Source organism: Ascaphus truei (assembly GCF_040206685.1).
Source record: "Ascaphus truei isolate aAscTru1 chromosome 12 unlocalized genomic scaffold, aAscTru1.hap1 SUPER_12_unloc_4, whole genome shotgun sequence".
Classification (NCBI taxonomy): domain Eukaryota; kingdom Metazoa; phylum Chordata; class Amphibia; order Anura; family Ascaphidae; genus Ascaphus; species Ascaphus truei.
In genome coordinates this window covers 199,162-216,122 of record NW_027453840.1, presented here as the reverse complement: position 1 = coordinate 216,122, position 16,961 = coordinate 199,162, and the positions used below count along the sequence as shown (strand labels likewise).

At 36.2% G+C, this 16,961-nt stretch overlaps 7 non-coding genes across 7 annotated transcripts; 3 read left to right on the top strand and 4 right to left on the bottom strand.

Annotated features, from left to right (window-relative positions):
• Nucleotides 1–2,207: 2,207 nt before the first annotated feature.
• On the bottom strand, nt 2,208–2,300 carry TRNAI-UAU (transfer RNA isoleucine (anticodon UAU)). Its single transcript is given in 2 exon segments — nt 2,208–2,243; nt 2,263–2,300. It is a non-coding gene; the product is annotated as a tRNA-Ile (tRNA).
• Nucleotides 2,301–2,679: 379 nt separating this feature from the next.
• On the top strand, nt 2,680–2,761 carry TRNAS-AGA (transfer RNA serine (anticodon AGA)). The gene has a single exon. It is a non-coding gene; the product is annotated as a tRNA-Ser (tRNA).
• Nucleotides 2,762–5,279: 2,518 nt separating this feature from the next.
• TRNAI-UAU (transfer RNA isoleucine (anticodon UAU)) lies at nt 5,280–5,372 on the bottom strand. Its single transcript is given in 2 exon segments — nt 5,280–5,315; nt 5,335–5,372. It is a non-coding gene; the product is annotated as a tRNA-Ile (tRNA).
• A 379-nt stretch (nt 5,373–5,751) lies between these two features.
• TRNAS-AGA (transfer RNA serine (anticodon AGA)) lies at nt 5,752–5,833 on the top strand. The gene has a single exon. It is a non-coding gene; the product is annotated as a tRNA-Ser (tRNA).
• Nucleotides 5,834–8,351: 2,518 nt separating this feature from the next.
• TRNAI-UAU (transfer RNA isoleucine (anticodon UAU)) lies at nt 8,352–8,444 on the bottom strand. Its single transcript is given in 2 exon segments — nt 8,352–8,387; nt 8,407–8,444. It is a non-coding gene; the product is annotated as a tRNA-Ile (tRNA).
• A 379-nt stretch (nt 8,445–8,823) lies between these two features.
• Nucleotides 8,824–8,905, top strand: TRNAS-AGA (transfer RNA serine (anticodon AGA)). The gene has a single exon. It is a non-coding gene; the product is annotated as a tRNA-Ser (tRNA).
• A 2,513-nt stretch (nt 8,906–11,418) lies between these two features.
• Nucleotides 11,419–11,511, bottom strand: TRNAI-UAU (transfer RNA isoleucine (anticodon UAU)). The gene is given in 2 exon segments: nt 11,419–11,454; nt 11,474–11,511. It is a non-coding gene; the product is annotated as a tRNA-Ile (tRNA).
• Between the last annotated feature and the right edge of the window lie 5,450 nt (nt 11,512–16,961).

The following is a 16,961-nucleotide window of genomic DNA, read 5'->3' as shown; positions in this document are numbered from 1 at the left end:
ACCCCTACAGAAATAATTTAAGGTGACAAAGGATAATGAGCACTTTAGTGTGAGAGTGAGGGAATTCTTCCACTTTATAATTACAGATAATATTTGAATTCTTCTTAAGGACTGTGCTAAGTACTGCATGTATTAAGATGTGTACATTATTTACAGTATGCCAAAACTATATTGTTTAAATATAATGGGAATAATCAATGTTATAGTTCAACTGCTTATCACACTTCAGCACAAATAGCTTTTTGTTATGAAAAAGCATTTGTAATGTTTTATTGTTATCACTCACAAAGATAAGCAGGGCTTTCTAAACCTGTTGAAGAAATAAACAACTTAGCTTGAATTTTACTGAAAAATGGTCATTAATATACTGTAATAATTGTACTGTAACTTCCTGAAGTTTACAGAAAATTAAGAAATTAATCAAATGTAAACTTTATGGAATCTTTTGTGAAACAGAATGATTCGCATTAAGAACAAATGTACTTTGTACTTTGATATTAAATTCAGAGACAGAACATTTTATATTAAAATAAGATTTAATTTTTTGGGGGGTTCAATATGATCTTATAGGGGTTCTGTATGTTTTTGTCTTGCAGATTAACAATATTGAATACCTAATTCTTGGACATGTTTATTTTGTTGATACTTTTGCCATAGTCTGCATATTGATAGTTCCCTCTAGATACCCAAGAGATCAATGTTGGTATCCCTCCACCCTTTGTATGTCAAAATTGATCAAAAGCAGAAAAAAACAAGATAAATGCTGCACACCAAAAACTGAAAACTCTAACTGATACTTGTTGTTACTGGTGCTCTTGATCCAGGGGAGTCCCTGTGAATGACAGACTCCAAAGTCAGCAAAAAAAACCCAGAGGGTTCAGAGCTCTATGGATTTAAAGAATTTATTAAATCAAATACACAACGTTTCAACCATCAAAAAGTGGTCTTTCTCACTTGAGAAAGACCACTTTTTGATGGTTGAAACGTTGTGTATTTGATATAATAAATTCTTTAAATCCGTAGAGCCCTGAACCCTCTGTTTAAAATTGATCAAAAGACATGATTTTTTGAGTGAGTTGCAAAGTTCAAATGTGTTGGAATATTTTATTCTATGCTTAAGGCATTTAAAATATCTTTAATATTAACATCAAGCCTTGTTCCTTCATATTTACTTTAACTGTGTTACTCAAATCTTCAATGTGGTTTTAGCATGTTTTCCTTTAGCTTGCTATGTAATTGGCAAAAAAAGAAGATTCTTTATTCCTCTTCTATGTTGTCATTTATGATTGCCCACTCTGATAAAGCATAAAGCATAAAGCAAGTAAAACTGAAAGAAAAGGTGGTCGTACATGCAAAACTTCTTTCAGCACTCTTGGTTTCTACCACATACAAGATCCACTCGCCTATAGCAATAAGAGAATTTATTCAATTGAAGACTCTGGTGAAATAGCATGGGGTTGTGCTACAGTGAGGATTAACTCTTAAGAGGGATTTATACTTGTTTGGATTTAAAAACAAAACGTAGAAAGCTTTTGTTCCACCACCGCCATTCAGGTGCAAATTGTGTTTGAAAAAATATTTCAGGCTTGATTGAAAGGCAGAATGTGACTTTGCTAGGGTGAATTTTAACTCTTAATGAGGTTTTGTATTGAGTTTAGATTTGTTTATTAATCATTCTCAGGGGGTAGGTGGAGGAAATGTAATAACAACAGATTATGAGAGAGGTGAGAAGTGGTTTACATATGGTGAGCAAGATACGAATGTGAGAGGTGAATAGTTGGGTTAAGAAGGGGGGATAGGCTGATCCCTACTTAGTACAGATAGACAGGATGCTCATTAAAGATTGCCTTTTTAGGATATATACTGTACATCTGGAAATATATGTATCCTCTAGATCCAAATAATGGGTAGCATTGGCTCCACTGGTGTATTTTGGTTTGAAAAAAGGAACAATTTGCTTGGACAGCTCTCATTTTTTTATTTTTTTAAATCATACATCATCAATTACCAATATCTTCTTGCCCACATTGAGACACCTATTGAATTTGACTGCTTTACATGCGCTCCAATGTAAGCCAAATAGCAAAATGCGGAAATGTTGTTTTTAATGTAAAAGATTACATTTTACAATTTACATCCATAGGCCTTTTATTTAACATTGTATACATTCAAACAATGCTATTGGTTGATGAAACAAAAAAAGGGTTTGCTTCAGGTGAGGCTTGAACTCACAACCTCGGTATAGCTTAGCATATACTGACATATAAGTACCGTGCGCTAACCGATTACGCCACTGGAGCATGTTCCTGTAATGATCCATCTTCTTCTTGCTCCAATTGCCCTCCAACTCTGCTCTTTTAATCTCTGACATCCAAGTTAGATCATTTTCCCATTACTCCTTTTAACCCCTTTTCTTTTTTTCTGCCTCAGATCTGTTTCATACTGTACATTGAATGTGGTTAACACAAAGTATTTCTCGTCATTTTTCAAATACCCAATAGAAGCAACATTTTACAAAGATAATGTTGTTTAAACAATGTGTACAAACAAGTCATGTATTTCTCTTTATGAAAATGTTCTCATGGTTATTTAGTTCATATTGGTCATCATTCATTAGTGAGTGTTACCCAGATCCGCTCAAGAGCCATCTGTGTGACTGTATTCAGTACTACCAGCTATGTAGTCATGGCCGAGTGGTTAAGGCGATGGACTAGAAATCCATTGGGGTTTCCCCACGCAGGTTCAAATCCTGCTGACTACGTTGACTTTTTCAGTGGTAACGTGTTATTAAAGACTTCACTGCACTTTGCATTTTGTTTGTATCTGCTTGGCAAAGCAATCTTTACTTACTGGAATATGTGGCACACTAAAGAAGAAAACACTCTGAATTCTTCAAACATTATCCAAGTTATACATTTTAGGGTGCTGCTGGCTGTAAAACATTTAATAAAGAACTCCATTTCAATAAATGCATTGTCTTCTATTGATAAGTATCTCTATGCTGCAACATAGTGCTAAGAGGTCATTTGTGTGCAATACTTTGCACAACATAAAATAGAGGAGAAACGGCTTACCCCTACAGAAATAATTTAAGGTGACAAAGGATAATGAGCACTTTAGTGTGAGAGTGAGGGAATTCTTCCACTTTATAATTACAGATAATATTTGAATTCTTCTCAAGGACTGTGCTAAGTACTGCATGTATTAAGATGTGTACATTATTTACAGTATGCCAAAACTATATTGTTTAAATATAATGGGAATAATCAATGTTATAGTTCAACTGCTTATCACACTTCAGCACAAATAGCTTTTTGTTATGAAAAAGCATTTGTAATGTTTTATTGTTATCACTCACAAAGATAAGCAGGGCTTTATAAACCTGTTGAAGAAATAAACAACTTAGCTTGAATTTTACTGAAAAATGGTCATTAATATACTGTAATAATTGTACTGTAACTTCCTGAAGTTTACAGAAAATTAAGAAATTAATCAAATGTAAACTTTATGGAATCTTTTGTGAAACAGAATGATTCGCATTAAGAACAAATGTACTTTGTACTTTGATATTAAATTCAGAGACAGAACATTTTATATTAAAATCAGATTTAATTTTTTGGGGGGTTCAATATGATCTTATAGGGGTTCTGTATGTTTTTGTCTTGCAGATTAACAATATTGAATACCTAATTCTTGGACATGTTTATTTTGTTGATACTTTTGCCATAGTCTGCATATTGATAGTTCCCTCTAGATACCCAAGAGATCAATGTTGGTATCCCTCCAACCTTTGTATGTCAAAATTGATCAAAAGCAGAAAAAAACAAGATAAATGCTGCACACCAAAAACTGAAAACTCTAACTGATACTTGTTGTTACTGGTGCTCTTGATCCAGGGGAGTCCCTGTGAATGACAGACTCCAAAGTCAGCAAAAAAAACCCAGAGGGTTCAGAGCTCTATGGATTTAAAGAATTTATTAAATCAAATACACAACGTTTCAACCATCAAAAAGTGGTCTTTCTCACTTGAGAAAGACCACTTTTTGATGGTTGAAACGTTGTGTATTTGATATAATAAATTCTTTAAATCCGTAGAGCCCTGAACCCTCTGTTTAAAATTGATCAAAAGACATGATTTTTTGAGTGAGTTGCAAAGTTCAAATGTGTTGGAATATTTTATTCTATGCTTAAGGCATTTAAAATATCTTTAATATTAACATCAAGCCTTGTTCCTTCATATTTACTTTAACTGTGTTACTCAAATCTTCAATGTGGTTTTAGCATGTTTTCCTTTAGCTTGCTATGTAATTGGCAAAAAAAGAAGATTCTTTATTCCTCTTCTATGTTGTCATTTATGATTGCCCACTCTGATAAAGCATAAAGCATAAAGCAAGTAAAACTGAAAGAAAAGGTGGTCGTACATGCAAAACTTCTTTCAGCACTCTTGGTTTCTACCACATACAAGATCCACTCGCCTATAGCAATAAGAGAATTTATTCAATTGAAGACTCTGGTGAAATAGCATGGGGTTGTGCTACAGTGAGGATTAACTCTTAAGAGGGATTTATACTTGTTTGGATTTAAAAACAAAACGTAGAAAGCTTTTGTTCCACCACCGCCATTCAGGTGCAAATTGTGTTTGAAAAAATATTTCAGGCTTGATTGAAAGGCAGAATGTGACTTTGCTAGGGTGAATTTTAACTCTTAATGAGGTTTTGTATTGAGTTTAGATTTGTTTATTAATCATTCTCAGGGGGTAGGTGGAGGAAATGTAATAACAACAGATTATGAGAGAGGTGAGAAGTGGTTTACATATGGTGAGCAAGATACGAATGTGAGAGGTGAATAGTTGGGTTAAGAAGGGGGGATAGGCTGATCCCTACTTAGTACAGATAGACAGGATGCTCATTAAAGATTGCCTTTTTAGGATATATACTGTACATCTGGAAATATATGTATCCTCTAGATCCAAATAATGGGTAGCATTGGCTCCACTGGTGTATTTTGGTTTGAAAAAAGGAACAATTTGCTTGGACAGCTCTCATTTTTTTATTTTTTTAAATCATACATCATCAATTACCAATATCTTCTTGCCCACATTGAGACACCTATTGAATTTGACTGCTTTACATGCGCTCCAATGTAAGCCAAATAGCAAAATGCGGAAATGTTGTTTTTAATGTAAAAGATTACATTTTACAATTTACATCCATAGGCCTTTTATTTAACATTGTATACATTCAAACAATGCTATTGGTTGATGAAACAAAAAAAGGGTTTGCTTCAGGTGAGGCTTGAACTCACAACCTCGGTATAGCTTAGCATATACTGACATATAAGTACCGTGCGCTAACCGATTACGCCACTGGAGCATGTTCCTGTAATGATCCATCTTCTTCTTGCTCCAATTGCCCTCCAACTCTGCTCTTTTAATCTCTGACATCCAAGTTAGATCATTTTCCCATTACTCCTTTTAACCCCTTTTCTTTTTTTCTGCCTCAGATCTGTTTCATACTGTACATTGAATGTGGTTAACACAAAGTATTTCTCGTCATTTTTCAAATACCCAATAGAAGCAACATTTTACAAAGATAATGTTGTTTAAACAATGTGTACAAACAAGTCATGTATTTCTCTTTATGAAAATGTTCTCATGGTTATTTAGTTCATATTGGTCATCATTCATTAGTGAGTGTTACCCAGATCCGCTCAAGAGCCATCTGTGTGACTGTATTCAGTACTACCAGCTATGTAGTCATGGCCGAGTGGTTAAGGCGATGGACTAGAAATCCATTGGGGTTTCCCCGCGCAGGTTCAAATCCTGCTGACTACGTTGACTTTTTCAGTGGTAACGTGTTATTAAAGACTTCACTGCACTTTGCATTTTGTTTGTATCTGCTTGGCAAAGCAATCTTTACTTACTGGAATATGTGGCACACTAAAGAAGAAAACACTCTGAATTCTTCAAACATTATCCAAGTTATACATTTTAGGGTGCTGCTGGCTGTAAAACATTTAATAAAGAACTCCATTTCAATAAATGCATTGTCTTCTATTGATAAGTATCTCTATGCTGCAACATAGTGCTAAGAGGTCATTTGTGTGCAATACTTTGCACAACATAAAATAGAGGAGAAACGGCTTACCCCTACAGAAATAATTTAAGGTGACAAAGGATAATGAGCACTTTAGTGTGAGAGTGAGGGAATTCTTCCACTTTATAATTACAGATAATATTTGAATTCTTCTCAAGGACTGTGCTAAGTACTGCATGTATTAAGATGTGTACATTATTTACAGTATGCCAAAACTATATTGTTTAAATATAATGGGAATAATCAATGTTATAGTTCAACTGCTTATCACACTTCAGCACAAATAGCTTTTTGTTATGAAAAAGCATTTGTAATGTTTTATTGTTATCACTCACAAAGATAAGCAGGGCTTTATAAACCTGTTGAAGAAATAAACAACTTAGCTTGAATTTTACTGAAAAATGGTCATTAATATACTGTAATAATTGTACTGTAACTTCCTGAAGTTTACAGAAAATTAAGAAATTAATCAAATGTAAACTTTATGGAATCTTTTGTGAAACAGAATGATTCGCATTAAGAACAAATGTACTTTGTACTTTGATATTAAATTCAGAGACAGAACATTTTATATTAAAATCAGATTTAATTTTTTGGGGGGTTCAATATGATCTTATAGGGGTTCTGTATGTTTTTGTCTTGCAGATTAACAATATTGAATACCTAATTCTTGGACATGTTTATTTTGTTGATACTTTTGCCATAGTCTGCATATTGATAGTTCCCTCTAGATACCCAAGAGATCAATGTTGGTATCCCTCCAACCTTTGTATGTCAAAATTGATCAAAAGCAGAAAAAAACAAGATAAATGCTGCACACCAAAAACTGAAAACTCTAACTGATACTTGTTGTTACTGGTGCTCTTGATCCAGGGGAGTCCCTGTGAATGACAGACTCCAAAGTCAGCAAAAAAAACCCAGAGGGTTCAGAGCTCTATGGATTTAAAGAATTTATTAAATCAAATACACAACGTTTCAACCATCAAAAAGTGGTCTTTCTCACTTGAGAAAGACCACTTTTTGATGGTTGAAACGTTGTGTATTTGATATAATAAATTCTTTAAATCCGTAGAGCCCTGAACCCTCTGTTTAAAATTGATCAAAAGACATGATTTTTTGAGTGAGTTGCAAAGTTCAAATGTGTTGGAATATTTTATTCTATGCTTAAGGCATTTAAAATATCTTTAATATTAACATCAAGCCTTGTTCCTTCATATTAACTTTAACTGTGTTACTCAAATCTTCAATGTGGTTTTAGCATGTTTTCCTTTAGCTTGCTATGTAATTGGCAAAAAAAGAAGATTCTTTATTCCTCTTCTATGTTGTCATTTATGATTGCCCACTCTGATAAAGCATAAAGCATAAAGCAAGTAAAACTGAAAGAAAAGGTGGTCGTACATGCAAAACTTCTTTCAGCACTCTTGGTTTCTACCACATACAAGATCCACTCGCCTATAGCAATAAGAGAATTTATTCAATTGAAGACTCTGGTGAAATAGCATGGGGTTGTGCTACAGTGAGGATTAACTCTTAAGAGGGATTTATACTTGTTTGGATTTAAAAACAAAACGTAGAAAGCTTTTGTTCCACCACCGCCATTCAGGTGCAAATTGTGTTTGAAAAAATATTTCAGGCTTGATTGAAAGGCAGAATGTGACTTTGCTAGGGTGAATTTTAACTCTTAATGAGGTTTTGTATTGAGTTTAGATTTGTTTATTAATCATTCTCAGGGGGTAGGTGGAGGAAATGTAATAACAACAGATTATGAGAGAGGTGAGAAGTGGTTTACATATGGTGAGCAAGATACGAATGTGAGAGGTGAATAGTTGGGTTAAGAAGGGGGGATAGGCTGATCCCTACTTAGTACAGATAGACAGGATGCTCATTAAAGATTGCCTTTTTAGGATATATACTGTACATCTGGAAATATATGTATCCTCTAGATCCAAATAATGGGTAGCATTGGCTCCACTGGTGTATTTTGGTTTGAAAAAAGGAACAATTTGCTTGGACAGCTCTCATTTTTTTATTTTTTTAAATCATACATCATCAATTACCAATATCTTCTTGCCCACATTGAGACACCTATTGAATTTGACTGCTTTACATGCGCTCCAATGTAAGCCAAATAGCAAAATGCGGAAATGTTGTTTTTAATGTAAAAGATTACATTTTACAATTTACATCCATAGGCCTTTTATTTAACATTGTATACATTCAAACAATGCTATTGGTTGATGAAACAAAAAAAGGGTTTGCTTCAGGTGAGGCTTGAACTCACAACCTCGGTATAGCTTAGCATATACTGACATATAAGTACCGTGCGCTAACCGATTACGCCACTGGAGCATGTTCCTGTAATGATCCATCTTCTTCTTGCCCCAATTGCCCTCCAACTCTGCTCTTTTAATCTCTGACATCCAAGTTAGATCATTTTCCCATTACTCATTTTAACCCCTTTTCTTTTTTTCTGCCTCAGATCTGTTTCATACTGTACATTGAATGTGGTTAACACAAAGTATTTCTCGTCATTTTTCAAAAACCCAATAGAAGCAACATTTTACAAAGATAATGTTGTTTAAACAATGTGTACAAACAAGTCATGTATTTCTCTTTATGAAAATGTTCTCATGGTTATTTAGTTCATATTGGTCATCATTCATTAGTGAGTGTTACCCAGATCCGCTCAAGAGCCATCTGTGTGACTGTATTCAGTACTACCAGCTATGTAGTCATGGCCGAGTGGTTAAGGCGATGGACTAGAAATCCATTGGGGTTTCCCCGCGCAGGTTCAAATCCTGCTGACTACGTTGACTTTTTCAGTGGTAACGTGTTATTAAAGACTTCACTGCACTTTGCATTTTGTTTGTATCTGCTTGGCAAAGCAATCTTTACTTACTGGAATATGTGGCACACTAAAGAAGAAAACACTCTGAATTCTTCAAACATTATCCAAGTTATACATTTTAGGGTGCTGCTGGCTGTAAAACATTTAATAAAGAACTCCATTTCAATAAATGCATTGTCTTCTATTGATAAGTATCTCTATGCTGCAACATAGTGCTAAGAGGTCATTTGTGTGCAATACTTTGCACAACATAAAATAGAGGAGAAACGGCTTACCCCTACAGAAATAACTTAAGGTGACAAAGGATAATGAGCACTTTAGTGTGAGAGTGAGGGAATTCTTCCACTTTATAATTACAGATAATATTTGAATTCTTCTTAAGGACTGTGCTAAGTACTGCATGTATTAAGATGTGTACATTATTTACAGTATGCCAAAACTATATTGTTTAAATATAATGGGAATAATCAATGTTATAGTTCAACTGCTTATCACACTTCAGCACAAATAGCTTTTTGTTATGAAAAAGCATTTGTAATGTTTTATTGTTATCATTCACAAAGATAAGCAGGGCTTTATAAACCTGTTGAAGAAATAAACAACTTAGCTTGAATTTTACTGAAAAATGGTCATTAATATACTGTAATAATTGTACTGTAACTTCCTGAAGTTTACAGAAAATTAAGAAATTAATCAAATGTAAACTTTATGGAATCTTTTGTGAAACAGAATGATTCGCATTAAGAACAAATGTACTTTGTACTTTGATATTAAATTCAGAGACAGAACATTTTATATTAAAATAAGATTTAATTTTTTGGGGGGTTCAATATGATCTTATAGGGGTTCTGTATGTTTTTGTCTTGCAGATTAACAATATTGAATACCTAATTCTTGGACATGTTTATTTTGTTGATACTTTTGCCATAGTCTGCATATTGATAGTTCCCTCTAGATACCCAAGAGATCAATGTTGGTATCCCTCCACCCTTTGTATGTCAAAATTGATCAAAAGCAGAAAAAAACAAGATAAATGCTGCACACCAAAAACTGAAAACTCTAACTGATACTTGTTGTTACTGGTGCTCTTGATCCAGGGGAGTCCCTGTGAATGACAGACTCCAAAGTCAGCAAAAAAAAACCAGAGGGTTCAGGGCTCTACGGATTTAAAGAATTTATTAAATCAAATACACAACGTTTCAACCATCAAAAAGTGGTCTTTCTCACTTGAGAAAGACCACTTTTTGATGGTTGAAATGTTGTGTATTTGATATAATAAATTCTTTAAATCCGTAGAGCCCTGAACCCTCTGTTTAAAATTGATCAAAAGACATGATTTTTTGAGTGAGTTGCAAAGTTCAAATGTGTTGGAATATTTTATTCTATGCTTAAGGCATTTAAAATATCTTTAATATTAACATCAAGCCTTGTTCCTTCATATTTACTTTAACTGTGTTACTCAAATCTTCATTGTGGTTTTAGCATGTTTTCCTTTAGCTTGCTATGTAAATGGCAAAAAAAAGAAGATTCTTTAATCCTCTTCTATGTTGTCATTTATGATTGCCCACTCTGATAAAGCATAAAGCATAAAGCAAGTAAAACTGAAAGAAAAGGTGGTCGTACATGCAAAACTTCTTTCAGCACTCTTGGTTTCTACCACATACAAAATCCACTCGCCTATAGCAATAAGAGAATTTATTCAATTGAAGACTCTGGTGAAATAGCATGGGGTTGTGCTACAGTGAGGATTAACTCTTAAGAGGTATTTATACTTGTTTGGATTTAAAAACAAAACGTAGAAAGCTTTTGTTCCACCACCGCCATTCAGGTGCAAATTGTGTTTGAAAAAATATTTCAGGCTTGATTGAAAGGCAGAATGTGACTTTGCTAGGGTGAATTTTAACTCTTAATGAGGTTTTGTATTGAGTTTAGATTTGTTTATTAATCATTCTCAGGGGGTAGGTGGAGGAAATGTAATAACAACAGATTATGAGAGAGGTGAGAAGTGGTTTACATATGGTGAGCAAGATACGAATGTGAGAGGTGAATAGTTGGGTTAAGAAGGGGGGATAGGCTGATCCCTACTTAGTACAGATAGACAGGATGCTCATTAAAGATTGCCTTTTTAGGATATATACATCTGGAAATATATGTATCCTCTAGATCCAAATAATAGGTAGCATTGGCTCCACTGGTGTATTTTGGTTTGAAAAAAGGAACAATTTGCTTGGACAGCTCTCATTTTTTATTTTTTTAAATCATACATCATCAATTACCAATATCTTCTTGCCCACATTGAGACACCTATTGAATTTGACTGATTTACATGCGCTCCAATGTAAGCCAAATAGCAAAATGCGGAAATGTTGTTTTTAATGTAAAAGATTACATTTTACAATTTACACCCATAGGCCTTTTATTTAACATTGTATACATTCAAACAATGCTATTGGTTGATGAAACAAAAAAAGGGTTTGCTTCAGGTGAGGCTTGAACTCACAACCTCGGCATAGCTTAGCATATACTGACATATAAGTACCGTGCGCTAACCGATTACGCCACTGGAGCATGTCCCTGTAATGATCCATCTTCTTCTTGCCCCAATTGCCCTCCAACTCTGCTCTTTTAATCTCTGACATCCAAGTTAGATCATTTTCCCATTACTCCTTTTAACCCCTTTTCTTTTTTTCTGCCTCAGATCTGTTTCATACTGTACATTGAATGTGGTTAACACAAAGTATTTCTCGTCATTTTTCAAAAACCCAATAGAAGCAACATTTTACAAAGATAATGTTGTTTAAACAATGTGTACAAACAAGTCATGTATTTCTCTTTATGAAAATGTTCTCATGGTTATTTAGTTCATATTGGTCATCATTCATTAGTGAGTGTTACCCATATCCGCTCAAGAGCCATCTGTGTGACTGTATTCAGTAATACCAGCTATGTAGTCATGGCCGAGTGGTTAAGGCGAAGGACTAGAAATCCATTGGGGTTTCCCCACGCAGGTTGAAATCCTGCTGACTACGTTGACTTTTTCAGTGGTAACGTGTTATTAAAAACTTCACTGCACTTTGCATTTTGTTTGTATCTGCTTGGCAAAGCAATCTTTACTTACTGGAATATGTGGCACACTAAAGAAGAAAACACTCTGAATTCTTCAAACATTTTCCAAGTTATACATTTTAGGGTGCTGCTAGCTGTAAAACATTTAATATAGAACTCCATTTCAATAAATGCATTGTCTTCTATTGATAAGTATCTCTATGCTGCAACATAGTGCTAAGAGGTCATTTGTGTGCAATACTTTGCACAACATAAAATAGAGGAGAAACGGCTTACCCCTACAGAAATAACTTAAGGTGACAACGGATAATGAGCACTTTAGTGTGAGAGTGAGGGAATTCTTCCACTTTATAATTACAGATAATATTTGAATTCTTCTTAAGGACTGTGCTAAGTACTGCATGTATTGAGATGTGTACATTCTTTACAGTCTGCTAAAACTATATTGTTTACATATAATGGGAATAATCAATGTTATAGTTCAACTGCTTATCACACTTCAGCACAAATATCTATTTGTTATGAAAAAGCATTTGTAATGTTTTATTGTTATCATTCACAAAAGATAAGCAGGGCTTTCTAAACCTGTTGAAGAAATAAACAACTTAGCTTGAATTTTACTGAAAAATGGTCATTAATGTACTGTAATAATTGTACTGTAACTTCCTGAAGTTTACAGAAAATTAAGAAATTAATCAAATGTAAACTTTATGGAATCTTTTGTGAAACAGAATGATTCGCATTAAGAACAAATGTACTTTGTACTATGATATTAAATTCAGAGACAGAACATTTTATATTAAAATCGGATTTATTTTTTTGGGGGGTTCAATATGATCTTATATGGGTTCTGTAGTTTCGCAAACCTGTATGTGGGACACTGGGAGGATCAATGTATATGGGCCAACAATCCCTTTGCCAATAGATCATTGTTTGGCGGCGTTATATAGATGATGTCCTGGTTTTTGGGACAGGGATAATGCATCAGTAGACAACTTTGTGTCATTTATTAATAACAATGACTTCAATTTGGAGTTCACACACCAAACAGATATGAATACCATTAATTATGTGGACCTCAAACTAACATCTAATCAAGAAGGAAGGGTGCAAACTGAGACCTTCCTTAAGGAGGTTGACACAAATAACCTACTGATGGCATCCAGTAATCATAAAGACACTTGGATTAGAAATATCCCTTGGGGCCAGTTCATGAGGTTGAAAAGAAATTGCAGTGACAACAACACCTATTTGAAACAAGCAGATTTAATGTTTTGACGGTTTATTGAAAGAGGATACAATTCTGAGTACTTAGCAAAAGAACTCAAAGAGTACAGTGTATGGACCGTGAAAATCTGTTGACTCAAAAGGAAAAGAAACCAAGGGTTACAACCACGCAAACAGTAGATGTGGCATTTGTGACTAACTATAGTTCTGTACACAAACAAATCGAGAAGGTGGTTTCGAAACACTGGTCTATTTTAAGTAATGATCCAGTGTTGGGTGGCCATCTGGCTAAAAAACCTAGATTCATTTATAGAAAAGCTTCAAATCTAAAGAATGTCTTAACTCCTAGTGACATTGGACTAATCACATGTCCAGTCTCTAAAAAGATTTGGCTGGGTAATAAACCCATGGGTAACTTCAACTGCACAAAGTGTTCTGTATGTAAATACATGCATGTAAATAGGAAGACCTTTTTGTCTAAAAAAACAAAAGAAGTGTTCACTATAGAGGATTTCATAACCTGTGATTCAATGTACGTAGTGTATTTACTAGAATGTTCCTGTGGATTACATTACGTAGGGAGAACGAAATGTAATTTAAAGATAAGAATACAGGAACACATCCGGAATATCAGGAATGGATTTGAAAAACACAGTGTTTCCAGACATTTCCTGACCCACCATCAGAAAGACCCTTCAAGTTTGACATTTCTGGGCATCAAACATGTTGCAATAGACAGGAGAGGGGGTGATAGACTTAAGGCCCTTTCTGCTCAGGAATCCTTTTGGATACATAAATTAGATTGTATGGTACCTAAGGGGTTGAACGAAGAGTTAGATGTATGGGCATTTTATTAGCACTATATGGATGCCACCGTATGTATCTAATATACTTCATCACGTTTATATTTGTTATCTCTTAGGATAGCATCAGGTCCATTGACTCCATTGAACAGTATAATCTTCTCTATGTGGGAAATTTCTTATATTTTTTATAATCATTTTTATCAACTTTTAGATAAATAAATATGTAATAACGATGTGTATTTGTTTAATGATTGTGTTTTATTTCCCCCTTTTTTTGCAGAGCCGTTTTTTTGCAGAGTTATATATGTAATAAAGTGTGTTAACTGCTTTTGTATATTTCTGATCCGATCCATTGTCACGCCCCCAGTTTTGAGTATATACATGTGATTGGCTTATTGCCCTAATAGGCTGACCAATGATGGCAGTGACGTGTGTATTTAATACTGGAGAATGTGACGGTGAATTTTATCCCTGGAGAAGAAGCATTTTTAGCTTCGAAACGCGTTGAATTATTTTATAGCTTGGTACCTTTTAATTTTGCCACTACTCATTGCTATATTAGCATTTTTATGCCTTTGTGGTATGAACTATTGGCCTAGTTCGTTCCGTTCTCACTCTGCATGCTACCCGTGACGTCACTGAGGTGCGCGAGCGCCGGGACTGTATACTACTGCTGCACACCGGGGGATCTGGTAACAGAGAAAGTGCTTCAACATGGACGTGCACTGCTGGTTATAAAGACTTCCGCATGTGCGGTCTACACGCAGTGCCTTGATCTACACAGATGCTCCAGTCGGTGGGGTGATTCCAGCAGCTCAAGGACTGAGGCTGTTGATCGCGAGGACATCCGGGTGGTGAGAGACTCTGATGACGTTGCACTAACGCCAGCTGCTGTACCATTGGACCTTACCTTCTACCCAGATGACTGCAATGTGGTAACATCGTGCAATTTTGCACATGAATGCTCATTTTGTTCTATATTGATGTACGCTTAATACTTACCTCCTTATCACGAATACATTTGTATATGACATACTTCACCATTTGCGTTTTGCGCTTTTCCTGTGTTTTTTTCTTCTAGTTTGTGTGAGTGCTGAGCCACTCTCTGATTTAGCAGCACACGCCACAACCAACGGACTGTATGGTTTGAATTATACTTTCAGAGTAGAGTAACACCTGTATTGTGTTTTATTTAATTATACAAGGTGATTTATATGGTACACTATTATATTTATATAGTGATTCACATTATTAAGGTGTTTTTTGGGTTCCGCACTTATTTCTTCATTATATTTTAACACCTGTACCTCGTCACCATGCATAAAAGGTTACAAACTTTGCATAGCCAACCACTCAATGATCTTTATCTGAACTTGCCCTTGTGCAGATACTGCATTGTGCCATCTGCTTCCATGGATCAACCCCGATTCTACGGAAGCAGGAACCCACTCGCCTCTGCCGTGCCTGTTATGCAGAAAAAGCGAAAGGTGGCAGCCGTTTCCACGCCAAGGCCAAAGCGACAGGCTAAGGCCAATAAAGAAAACCTTCTGCTGACTCCAAAGGCTAATTGTTTTAATAGACGTCAGCCTTATTATGTCAAGAAGAAATACGGCAATGTACACTCAACGCAAAACAAATGGCAGCCAACCCATCGAACCCGCAGACCACTTCCTCCCATTCACTTCGACGACTCTGCCGCCGCTCTCCTGAAAATCTTCAGCCCGTCTTCTCCACTACTCGTCCTTGACGCTGCCACCGCCCTCCCGGAAACCCACAGGCCATCTTCGCCAGTGCTCTTTGACGACGCTGCCGCTGGTGCCTCTGAAATCCACGGGTCACTTTCTCCTTTGCGCTTAGACGACTCTGCCGCTTCTCGCCCGAAAATCCAGATGTCACTTTCTCCATTCCTCTTTGACGACGCTGCCACTTCTCCTCTCCAGGATATCCACAGGTCACCTCCTCCACCCTTCTTTGATGACGCTGCGCTTCTCTCCATGGAACCCCCATCTCATTCTCCGTAGCACCCATCCACACAGATGTCCACAGAACACCATGCACAAGAAGCAGCTCGTTAGACCGGATGCTGAATGGGATAAGTGTGGATATTCCCGAGAACTCTATTGTGCTGGCAAAGATAGATCTGCTTCTGGAGACCATGCTAAATATGGAACAACGGATGCTAAATATGGATCAATGGATGGATCGACGGATGGAGAAGATAGAGGCTGACATAGCAGGGATACATAATTTGCTCGGTGTTCATGCCCCTGTATCCCCGATGTCAGAGCAGGAGTGTACATGTATGCCGTTGAGGAGGAGGATAACATGATAACCCCGTCAAGACCACACCAGGAGACAACACGGCGACCAAGACAGGAGGAAAGCTTCCTCCCAGACCACCTACCCTCGCCCGCCGCCACAAGCACACCTGCTCACGGAAGAGCACCCGATTCCAGAACCCAACCTACATTTGCTTGTATCGATACGGTGCCCGACATCATCCTGCGCGGTCTGCCACCGGCACTCAGGGAGAAGTATAGGGTGATGAGTGCTCGTGCACTCCACAAGTATGCCTTGTTCCTTTTTTTTTTTTCCAATGTTTTTATTAGGCACTTATACAGTACATCAGTCATTACAAATAACATAGCCTAAAAATAATTTTTTGAACAACTTTTTTGGGGGAGAAGTAAAGTGGCAACCGGAGCTGCCAGAGAAGAAGAAAAAAAGAGGAAGGGGGGGATGCCTTCGGGGAAGGAAGGCGAAGAGAGGGAGGGGTGTGGGGAATGAAGGGGAGAGAGAGGGGGAGGGTGGAGAGTTAGGTGGGAGGGGTGGGAAACCCATTTGGCTGTTGTAGGTTCTCTGTTTCGAACTGTTTTTTAGTCCTTACGGGGAGGAGGAGGGCCTCCGACTCGTTAAGGT